The sequence below is a fragment of the Echinops telfairi genome, unplaced genomic scaffold (assembly GCF_000313985.2).
Source record: "Echinops telfairi isolate 266 unplaced genomic scaffold, ASM31398v2 ScPeMD7_7400;HRSCAF=8409, whole genome shotgun sequence".
Lineage (NCBI taxonomy): Eukaryota > Metazoa > Chordata > Mammalia > Afrosoricida > Tenrecidae > Echinops > Echinops telfairi.
In genome coordinates this window covers 16,221,375-16,233,835 of record NW_022111300.1, presented here as the reverse complement: position 1 = coordinate 16,233,835, position 12,461 = coordinate 16,221,375, and positions in this window count along the sequence as shown.

Sequence of the window (12,461 nt, the reverse complement as noted above, 5' to 3'; positions counted from 1 at the left end):
GCATTCTCAGCTGCCAGTTCAGTGGAATCAGTGTGTTTTTTTAGGTGGGAAAATTTGTTCCATCAGAAGAAGGACTCCCAGGCCATAGGGTTGTTGGGACAGGAAGCAAAAATGCTGCAAGTGGATCACTAGGAGTAATAGTGAGTGGTGCCATGCCAGCTTCCATGCCTTCATTCCTGGACCCATGAATCCTGGCTATTGTAGGCACAGCACCATATATTGGTCACTGGTTTAGAGCGTATACAGCTTCCTGGAGAATATTGCCCCAGGCCTGCCAGGTGTTGCTTTTGCTGCAATTGTGTCTTTAGGAGCCCATTATATCGTTCTGTCAAGCCAGAAGCTTCAGGATGATGAGGAACATGATACGACCAGTGGATTCCATGGGTATGGGTCCGCTCTGCATTCCCTGTGAAGTGAGTTCCTTGATTTGAAGCAATGCTATGTGGGATGCCATGCTGGTGGATGAGGGCTTCTGTAAGTCCACAAATGGTATTTTTGGCAGAAGCATTGTGTGCAGGAAAGGCAAATCCATATCCAGAGTAGGTGTCTATTCCAGTAAGAACAAAATGCTGCCCCCTCCATGAAGGCGATGGTCCTATGTAATCAACCTGACACCAGATTTCTGGTTGATCTCCATGAGGAATGGTCCAATATCTTGGACTCAATATTGGCTTCTGCTGCTGGCAGATGGGGCACTCAGCAGTGGCAGTGGCCAAGTCAGCCGTGGTGAGTGGAAGTCCATGTTGCTGTGCCCATGCATAACCTCCATCTTGCCACCATGTTCAATCTTCATGTGCTCATTGTGCAAATGCCAGAGTGGTAGAGGAGAGAGAACTAGTTTCCACAGTGCGTGTCATCTTATCCATTTGATTGTCCTCCTCTTCAGAGGTAACCAACCCTTTGGTGAGCATTCATATGAGACACAATTACTACTTTTTGACCCATTCAGAGAGGTCTATCCACATGCCTCTTCCCCACACCTCCTTGTCACCAATTTTCCAATCATCCTCCTTCCAATTCCCTGACCATCCAGCCAAGCCATTAGCTACAGCCCATGAATCAGTTTACAATTTCACATTTGGTCATTTTGCCTTCCAGGCAAACTGAACGGCCAGGTGCACTGCTCAAAGTTCTGCCCATTGGGAGCATTTCCCTTCACCCCTGTCCTTTAGGGAGTTCCCAGAAAAGGGCTGTAGTGCTGCTGCTGTCCACTTATGAGTGGCACCTGCATGTTGTGCAGAACCATCCATAAACCAGGCCTGACTTTTCGGTCCCTCAGTCAACTTATCATAAGGAACTCCCTGGGAGGCCATAGGTGCAGACTGGGAGAAGGGAGGTACTGTGACAGGAGTGGAGACTGTGGGCATTTGGGCCACTTCTTCATGCAGCTTACTTGTCCCTTCAAGTTCTGCTTTGGCCTGATCCCATATAAACCACTTCCATTTAACAATGGAGTATTGTTCTGCATGTCCAACTTTATGACTCTGTGGGACAGACAATACCCAGTTCATGATGGGCAGCTCTGGCTTCATGGTGACTTGGTGACCCACGGTAAGGGGTTCAGTCTCCACTAAGGACCAGTAACGGGCCAACAGCTGTTTTTCAAAAGGTGAGTACTTGTCTGAAGAGGATGGCAGAACTTTATAATCCCAAGAGTTTATACTGTGATTCATCAATAGGGGCCTGCTAGAGACACCACACTGCATCTTTATCTACAACTGACACCTCTAGCACCATCGGGTCAGCTGGATCATATGGTTCTAGTGGCAAAGCAGCTTGCATGGCAGCCTGAACCTGTTGCAAACCCTTTTCTTGTGCTGGACCCCTCTCAAAACGGGCAAACAGTGACACCCTTCTTTACCTGTGGATTCAAAGGCATGAGGAGCCCAAAGTGGTCAGGGGGCATTCTTAGCTGCAGGTTCAGTGGAATCAGTGCTGGGTTTCCAGGTGGGCAAGTCCCTCAGTCCACGGAGTTGGTGGTGGTTTTGAATGGCTCACCTTATGATCAGCAGCCCAACACACAACAACTATGCCACCAGGGTTCCTCATGCAATGTTACAGAGCTCTTTAAATGCTGCTGACTAAGGTCTAAAAGGCACGTCACTCCAACCTAAGCCTCAGGCTGAAGGTATTCAACTGCAGCTGCTTGGATCAGCAAGTCATACTCCAGCTGTCCTGCAGCCCCTCCTCTGGGGCCACAGCGTTCTGTCCCCAGGTCCAGGAGTTCCAATGTGCACTGGTTTTGGTGCCCAAGGAACATGCTTTATTGCTGGCTCTTCTGTTTTGATGGTAGTGGGGTCACACTAATTGCTTCTGAGATGGCTCACTTTAAACTCAGGAAGAGGAAAGACTGATCAACCCACTGGTTCATTTTCCAAGTTTTTCATAACCACACTTAACCCTGTTAACAATCACTCACAAATGAAGTACATACTCCTGTAAATATCTTCTCCCACTTTCTCTTCCCAGGCCCATCAGGAAAAAATGCATATTTGGTGAGAGTTACAAAGATGATGGCCAGAAGAGCTACATGAAATCATTCAGTGCACCTAAAATACTGTGTTAAAATAGGGGGTAAGTAAAAATGAGGAAGCTGCTTGTGATTCTTAAGATTTTGTGGCAACTTTGTTCGGCCAGGATTCTCACTGTTCTGACAGTTAAGATCTAGTCATCGCCCGTGATGAGCTCTGCCCAGGATGTTCCTGGTCCCCTGTAGGAGGGCACTGTGGAAAAGCTGTTTTCCTGTTTTCTGGGTCTGGAGCCTGCATCTGACTTGCGGAACTTGATTTTTTCAACTTTGGCCAGCAGACTACCCTATTGCTTGCCAATCCTCAGAGTTACCAGCAGCCTAACATCCTGGTGATCGATCTTGATTCAGTTGAGCTACTGACCTTGGATTCATGAGCCCCTGGAACTGTGGGAGTCAACCTGCCATCGGAGTTACAGACTAGAAACTTTCTCACCTCTCTGTGTGAAGCATTTATTTAATATCAACATCTCTCTCTTTAAATACATATATAAGCTTCATTAGTTGGTTTTTCTTTCTTTTTAAAAAATCATTTTATTGGGGGCTTGTGCAACTCTTATCACAATCCATCCATCCATCCATTGTGTCAAGCACATTTGTACATTTGTCGCCATCATCATTTTCAAAACATTTGCTTTCTACTTGAGCCCTTGGTTATCAGCTCCTCTAGTTTTGTTTCTCTAGAGAACCCTACGACACCTCTCAGGGAGATGAATTGACACACTGGTATAAAATGGCCTTAAGTATAGCAACAATTGTTGAGGTGGAATAGAATGAAATAGTGTTTTGTTTTATGCAGAGTGCAGTACTTACATAATTTCATGTCAACATGAAGATAAATAAAAGTGTAGGTGGAAATCAACCTGTTAATAAGGTGACAGCTTGATGGTGCCTCCTTGTGGGCGTGGTTCTCTCATAAGAAGGGCCCTGGGAACCTCCCCTTCTCTCTCTGCCTTTACCTGCTCACTGGTGAGACGTTCTGGTACCCACCCTGACCCTGTGGTGCTTCCACCATCATAGGATCCACATAACTGTGCACCCACCGGCCTGTGATCTTCCTGCACTCTGCGTCATTTCTTGTGATTGTGTGAGTCTGAAGAGAGACTTATGGACTAGTATCAGACATATGAACTTTTATTGGACTGGGCTAGGATGCTTTCTTGATATATAATTATGTTTCTTGATATAAAGCTCTTTCTTACACAGAGCAGTGTCTCTGGATTTATTTCTCTAGTCAACCTGGTCTAACACCCAAGGGCGTCGTGCATGGGAACCCAGTCCAAGGCTCCAACAGCAAGAGCATTGAGCAGGAAAGAGATTTTCTCATTTCGTAAGGAAGTTGAGTATATAGAAGTGTCATGGTATAACAAGTAAGAGAAGATATAATATCTATCCCTAAATAGAAAACCTAATTTTCTCTAAAAGAAACTGCATTTTAATGGATACAGGCAAACAATGTTTTATTTATTGAAAAGAAGTGTGTGTGATAATGTCATAATATGTGGTAATAGACAAGGCATGACCTGCCTTAGAGTCTTAAAATCTGTAAGTCAAAAACACACATGAAGAGTGGAAGGAATATTATATAATTTCAAAAGAAAATTGAACAAATGGGAAATAACAATGAATGTGAAATAGAATTACTTGTGTACCTTTAGATAATATATTAAGGTTTAGTTTCTTAGCCCAGGCAGCTAATTTAAGTCATTTGATTGTTTTTTTCTCTCTCATGCGGAAGTAAACAATAATTAAATTTTGTGCTAAGCATCTTAAATATAAATTATTACTGGAAATATTTTAAATGGTTATTTTTATTACCCAATACACTTGGTCTTTGTGGTAACAACATAATTTCAAGTTAACTTGAAGATATAAAAGTATAGGGGTGGAGTTTAGACTGACAATGTGGATGTGACCTTCTTATAAGGAGGGTTCTGGGAACCTCCTCCTCTCCCTCTGCCTTCACCTTCCTGTTGATGAGCCATGCTGGAGACCTGCCAGGGCCTTGTGATGCTTCCACTACCATTGGAACCACAAGACTCTGCACCCACCAGCTTGTGACATTTCTGCTTTCTGCACCACTGCATGAGGCTGCCTGAACCCGAAGAGGGACTTAAGGACTAATATTGGACTTATGGACTTGAGTTGGACTGGGCTGGGATGTTTTCTTGATATACAATTACTCCTTGATATAAAGGTCTTTTTTACACATATATGCATGTCACTGGATTTGTTTTTCTAGTCAACCCAGGATAACACAGTATTCCAAACAGAAAAGCAACTATTTTTTTTCTTCCAGTTCATGTTTATTTTCTTTTTCTTAATCATTTTATTAGGGGATCATACAACTCTTATCACAATCCATACATACATCAATTGTGTAAAACGCATTTGTACGTTCATTGCCCTCATCATTCTCAAAACATTTTCTCTCCACTTAAGCCTCCGGCATTAGGTCCTCATTTTTCCCCTCCCTCCCCGCTTTCCCCTCCCTCATGGGCCCTTGATAATTTATAAATTATTATTTTGTCATATCTTGCCCTGTCCGACATCTCCCTTCACCCACTTTTCTGTTGTCTATCCCCCAGGGAGGAGGTCACATATAGTTCCTTGTAATTGGTTCCCTCTTTCCAACCCATTCTCTGGGAGGGTAGAGGGAGAGTGGGTTGCAACTGTTTTTTATACTAAATATTAAGATATGTGATATTTTTGATACTGTACAAAGAAGAAAAATGAAAATATACTTTATCCTAACATAAAATAACTATAATATTCATTAAAATATTAATGAATTCAGATAAGAATTACCTAAATATGAGCATAAAGCAATTTGAATATTTTGTTTTATAAAACAACTTAGAAAGAATAAAACAATACAGATATTCCTGGACCAACTAGGTATATTAAGAACTATGAGATTACAAATGCCTTTGCAAAGATTTTCTCCCATTTTGTGATTTATACATTCTCTTGCTTCAGATAAATGGTAACTGCCATTTCAAATGTAATCAATCTACATGTCCAAAATGTATTCCCATAATGTGTCCACTCAAATAAATATTTATCTACCTTTAAATACTCTACTCTTCACTTATTAATATGGTTAATTTCCCAAAACTAGTTTATTATGTGAACATTAACATAAAGCAAAAATAAGAGGGCGATCTGATCACATAATGGAGAATGACTGCATCATTACATAATTGCCTAATTATATAAATTTATAAATGCCAAGTTATGTTTTTTGTTTTATTACAGAGAATCATGACCCAGCTAAGTTAACAAATAAGATATAGCACACTGCTACTCTCACCTTATATCTTGACATTCAATACTGTCAGGTATATGCTATAGATGTGCAAAATCATTGCATAGGTATTTTACTATAGTCATAATGTGAAATGTCATATAGCAAGATAGTTGGTAAGTGATAATTAGGTGATGTAACAGCTATTTTAACACTTTCTAAATTTTAATTTATCTCTAATCATTAATGATTTATTTCAATTCTGTTGAACAAGAGAACATTTCATTTTTCTATATACAGAAACATTTTCTCTAGCAACATTATTTTTAAAAGCTACACACCTTCATGTAATGGTCACTTTTCTATATATATGACTCTTTCTGTACTCTGCTGTTTTAATAGTCGCTTTCATATCTCTATGTAAAAGTTAACTACATCAAAGTTTAGGATTCTAGAGTTTATTCTATTTATATCATCACTCAATAAGAATTTTCATTAAGACTTATGTTCCATTATAATACAGTTTGAAAATGTAAAGTTCTCTAGAGAAACAGAAGCAATACTATAAATATCAACTTATCTGTTACAAGGAATTTGCTCATGTGATATCTGGGATTGGCAAGTACAGAGTGTTGGCCAGGTAAGCAGGCTGCAAATCAGTCTTCATATGAGTCTGATATCTGAAAAGAAACTCTAGGAGTAGATTTTGCAAACTGGAATCTGAAATATAGGGCACTAATAGGTTGTACATTTGGATAATGTAGAAGTTATGCTCGGATCCACACAAAAAGCTCACTGGCATCTAGTCGGTGCCAAGTCATAGTGACCCGACAAGAAAGGGTAGAACCACCCCACTGAGTCTGCGAGACTGTAACTCTTTACAGGAGTTGCAAACTTCATCTGTCTCCAGTGGGAAGGCTGTTGGTTTCTTGTAGCTTGCTAATCTTGCAGCTAGCAGCCCAATGCTGTTGGAAAGATTTTCTTCATAAGATCTTGCAACTTTGAAGGCCAAGCTCATTTTCTTTACTAAAAGTCAATTGATTTTAGCTGTTAACCACATCTATAAAATGCCCTCAGAACCTAGAAGGTACTTTTAATGAAAAATTGATTTTGCCAATTTGGTGCCTAACTCTGACTCTCAGACACAAGATGATTCTAGTCAGGGGAAGATAACTAGTGTTGCAAAGTTTCAATATCCTGAACACTGAAGGAGAAATGAAGTAATATTATTTAATGCTATACAAGTATTTACTCAATGCAAGAACACTTTGTTCTATTAAACTGGCATTCCATGATGCACACCTTCCTGACACGATCACTGAAGATAAATGTGTGCATAAGCAAATGTGGTGAAGATAGCTGATGTGCCCTGTGATCAAAAGATATAGATTCTGGGATCTTAAAGACTTGTAGGTAAACAAGCAGCCATATAGCTCAGAAGCTTCAAAGCCCACATGGAAGAACCACACCATGAGTTGTAGAAGGGACCATGTTTCAGGGCATCAAAGAACAAAGAATTTATCAGTGGGGGCCCACCTTCCCCATATGATCACTGAAGACAAATGTGTGCATAAGCAAATGTGGTGAAGAAAGCAGATGGAGTCCGGATATCAAAAGATATAGATAGATTCTGGGGTCTTAAAGGCTTTGAGATAAACAAGCGCCCATCTAGCTCAGATGCTACAAAGCCCACATGGAAGAAGCACACCAGCCTGTGTGACCATGAGGTGTCAAAGGGATCAGGTATCAGGCATTGAAGAACAAAAAATCATATCCTTGTAAATGAGGGTGAGTGCAGAGTGGAGACCTAAAGCCCATCTGTAGGCAACTGGACAACACTTTACAGAAGGGTCGTGGGGAGAAAATGAGTCAGTCAGGGTGCAGGGTAGCAACAATGAAGCATACAACTTTCCTTTAGTTCTTAAATGCTTCCTCCCCCCACTACCATGATCCCAATTCTACCTTACAAATCCGGCTAGACCAGAGGATGTACATTGGTACAGATAGAACTGGAAACACAGGGAATCCAGGGTGGATGATCCCTTCAGGACTAGTGGTGAGAGGTGTGATACCTAGAGGGTGGAGGAAAGTGGGGTAGAAAAGGGGCATTGATTACAAAGATCTACATATAGCCTCCTCACTGTGGGATGGACAAGAGAAAAGTGGGTGAAGGGAGATTTTGGACAGTGTAAGATATGACAAAATAATAATACTTCATAAATTATCAAGGGTTCACAAAGGAGGGGGGAGGGAAGGGAGGGGAAAAATGAGGAGCTGATATCAAGGACTCAAGTAGAAAGAAAATGTTTTGAGAATGATGATGGCAACAAATGTACAAATGTGCTTGACACAATGGATGCATGTATGGATTGTGATAAGAATTGTACAGCTCCCCAAAAATGATTAAAAGGTAATAATAATAAATTAAAAAGTGAGAACATCACAAATGAATATGAAAAAAGGTAGGCATTATAAAATTTCAAAGGAAGTTTGTAGCAGAATGGAATATAGTATATAGGAGGGACACTAGTTGAAAATAAATATTAAAAATCCAAAGGAAGCTATAAAAATGGAGGAAAAGACAAAAATTTCATACATAGAATATAACCTGATAGAAAGTACTACTTAATAATAAATTCAAATTGCCAAAGCTGAATGGGTATGACTTTTAAAAGAGCCTCAAAATCTTTGCCAAACTCCATCATTTTCGTTTTAGTTACACAAATTATAAAAATACTAATACTTACTTGTATTTTCTTGTTTCCTTATTGTAAGAAAGTACACCAACAAAAAAAGGTTCTATTTCATACTACATTTTTACTGCTTCCTCTGAATTATTTTAGATTTTCTTTGTTACAGTGTACTTGGCATTTTGTATACATTATGTTTATGCTAATAATGACAATTATTATATATCTCTCCTTATATAATGCCTGTGTATTTTTTGTTTTATTAATGCTAATTTGGAAAATTTGTCATTTTTCTTAATTTTTTTCTTCTTCCTTGAGATTCTTTGCTTTAATCATGATTTTTTTCCTGCAATTAATTTCTTAGAAATTTCACTGTTGTTTTCCTAAAGGATTGAAATAAGCTTCATTTCAATGTCATTGATAGGATTATTAGATAGATCCAGCACTTGGATATTCATCTTGTATTATTAAAATTTAAGAGAAGATGGAGCTAAATCTCTCCAAAGTTGCCACCGATTGTTTCACATAATACCAGACATAAAATGGTTATGAAGAAAATGTTGGTCAAGGAAAACTATTCCAACAGTAGTGACTAGCATTTTAGTAGCTCAGACATGTAAGGACCAGGCAATCGTTCCATGCACCATGTTGTGTGTAGCATTATCATAGCTCTATAAACTTTATGTGCTAGCTATTTCAGAAATGACAAAGTTGCACGTGAGCACTCTGACTTGAAGGCAGACTTCAGGGGGTTGAACACTTGACCGTGCTCCATAGTGTATCTGAAACCTTGGAAAATTACTGATTTTCTCTGTGCCTCAGTTTCTATGTATTTAAAATGGAACTTATGGATAGCATGACTAATTTATATAAAAAGAAAAAAAAAACAATACGAATAGGCTTTTGAACAAAAAGGGACATGCTCAGAAACCATTCTTGTAATGTTAAACAAATTAGTTAGCTATCATTGTGCACAATATGTTTGAAAAAAATAATCTTAAAACTAGAAATATATTTTGACTCGCGTTGGGGAGCTATTTAATCCTTCTCTTTAGTTTTCTCAAAGCTCTTGAGTTACCAGAGTAAACAAGGTTTAAGTACGAAGCTAAAGGGCAGCCTCATCTTCCCATCCTTTTCCTTCATGCTGCAGGCTTCCATTTTAGCTTTATTCATTACAGCCCTGAAGCTTCTGCGTGCTAAATGTGTAGGTTAGTGAAAGTACCTTGGAGCTCACCTGCTCCAGATTAATAATATCACTCCAAGAAGATTAGAGCTATTACTCTTCCTGACCTGACCCAAATGGTACAAATGGGATTTTAAGGATGATGTCTGTTCAGAGATCCAACAGAGTGATGAGGTGCAAGGGATAGCTACCCTGAGGAATCAAGAAAGATAGACTGTCAGGGTTATACAGAAGATGCACCGTGAAGTTAGCTATTACCCAAAGAAAAGATGATGGCTATAAATAAATTCATCCAGCCCTTTAATACAATGGACAGGCAGACCAATGAATGGACAGTCCAGGAACATAATCATTATTTTTTTTAAAGCCTTAAGCCAAATTCTCATTTCTGTAGCAGAATTCCAGGTGATAACTGAAAAAAGGAATCATACAGATAAAGAGAGGGAGAGTGAGAGAGAGACATTCTTGTCTATCTGATTTAATTGACAAAAAAACATCGATTTAATATTTATATAAATATCATGTAGTAGAAATCAGCTATTCTAGTCCTGCTTTTAGACAATAATGGTTCTGACAGTAAAGACTTTTTACCCTCGCGACTGAAAAGCTCCCTCATAATTGATTCAAATAAGATGATTTTGTTAGAAATTATATTTATATACACACGTATTTCTAAAATATGTTCAATTCCGTTAACCTAATCATACATTGAGTACATGCAAAACTAGAAAATATGAAAGAATTAAGACTCTTAAATACATATTTAGTAGTAAACTTCCTTCATTCACAGTAGTACATCAATCTTAAAAGCTAGAATCTTAAGAAACCCACCAGGTTTAGAATGTACAATTATTTAATCTATCTGATATTCTATGGTTTCTGATTGCACATAATTCCCAAACAACTCAAAAGTCTAAGTCTATTTCATTATTATAGTTATTATTTGTAGTAGTAGTTGTGGTGGTATTTGATGCCATTGAGTGAGCACAACTCAGAATAACTCTAAGTCTACTAGAACAGGACATTCATAGACTGCCCTGTCCTGCACCACTCTCAGAATTGCTGCTAAGGCTGAACCCACTGTTGCATTCACTGTATCCATGCATATTGTTAATTGCCTCCCTTTTTTCACTGGCCCATTATTGTACAGCACATGATGCCCTTTGCAAGGACTGGTTCCTCTTGATAACATGTTCAAAATAAATGAGATGAGAATATGGCCGATCTCATTTATATGGAGAATCCAACCTGTACTTCTTCAAAACATATTTACTCATTCTTCTGAATGGGGTATTCAGTATTCTTTGCCAAGCCACAATCCAAAAGATATAAATTCTTCCCTAGTCTTCCATTTATATTGAACACTCTTCATATGTATATGAGTTTATTGAAAATACTATGGGTTGAGTCAAGAGTCCATTATTGCTCAAAGTGGCATGTTTTTAAAACAACTTGGAGGTCTTTGAAGGTGATTTACCCAATTCAATCTTCTAAATTTCTTGACTAATAGTAAAATATCAAATAGATGTTTACAGTACCTAAATTTTAGACATGACTACAACAATGCTTTGAAAGTGTCATGAACTAATGAAGTGCCACTTTAAAAGTAATACAAATATTATGAGATCTCTTCCTAGAATGTTGTCCATATTAAAAGCTCATCTTGATCCAGATAAACTCAATCTTATTGCCATAGGTTGCTATTAATTAATGATTTACACTTTACAGGTGAAGAAATTGGTGGAGGGTTCAGCAATTGGCTATAACATAAAACTAATTTTCAGATGGATGGAACATTTTAAGAAAGGTTGGTAAGACCTAAAAGAGGAGTAAAGAGAGGGAAATAAAAACTTTCTTGCATGTAGAAACTGGTTTGAGGACAGAAACTGGTGGAAGATCATAGAATAACCCTGATGTTAAGAATAATATAGCTACTGAAGTTGGAATTTCACACGGTAAGCATTTTTTATTTTAAGCAAATATCTAAGGCTCAGTAAACTTTCAGCTCCGTGAATATTTTTTTAAGTGTGAAGTAATAAGAGCTAAGATAATTTGATCAATTGAAACCAGCATATCTTTTCCAGTGGTGATGCAAGCTATGCAGCCATTTTGGAAGTCTGATAATTCTTTAAGTTTAACTTATACTCAGCCACTGCTACAAGTTGATCCTGACCCATAGCCACTCCACAGAGTGGAGTAAAACTGCTTCCTAGGCTTTCCTAGGTGATAAATCTTCAAGGGAGCAGAAAACCTCAACTTTCCTCTGTGGAGGACCTGTTAGATAGTGGTTCTAACCATGGGTTAGGACCTCTGACACATTAGTGCATAGTCCAGTGCTAGATTTACTATGTCACCAGAGGTTCACTGTTACTTTTTGACCCCATAAATGCACATCTTAGTATCAAAGTACAAAGAAAAGAAATCAGTGCCACAAAGTTGATTATATTGACACTATAAAACAGAATAGATTAATAATCTAATAGTTTGGAGTTATAGTTTCTTGGGATTATCAGAGAGGTTGCAGAACAACTCAAACTAATAATGAGTACAATAAAGGAGAAAATGTTCTTAAATTGATCACGATGATGATTGCTCTATATTTTTAATATGTTTAAACCATTGAGTTGTACGGAATATGAATTAGAGGTTAATAAAATTTAACATTAAAATTTTCTTAAAGCTCAAAATATAGTGTAAATAACCCAAATGCTCATTGAGTTAGTTAATTGTGCCAACCTGGCCGATAATCACATGTGGTGCTGGTTGAAAGGCGGAGGGATAAATGGGTGGTGAAGCCTCGCCTTTCTAGTTCTC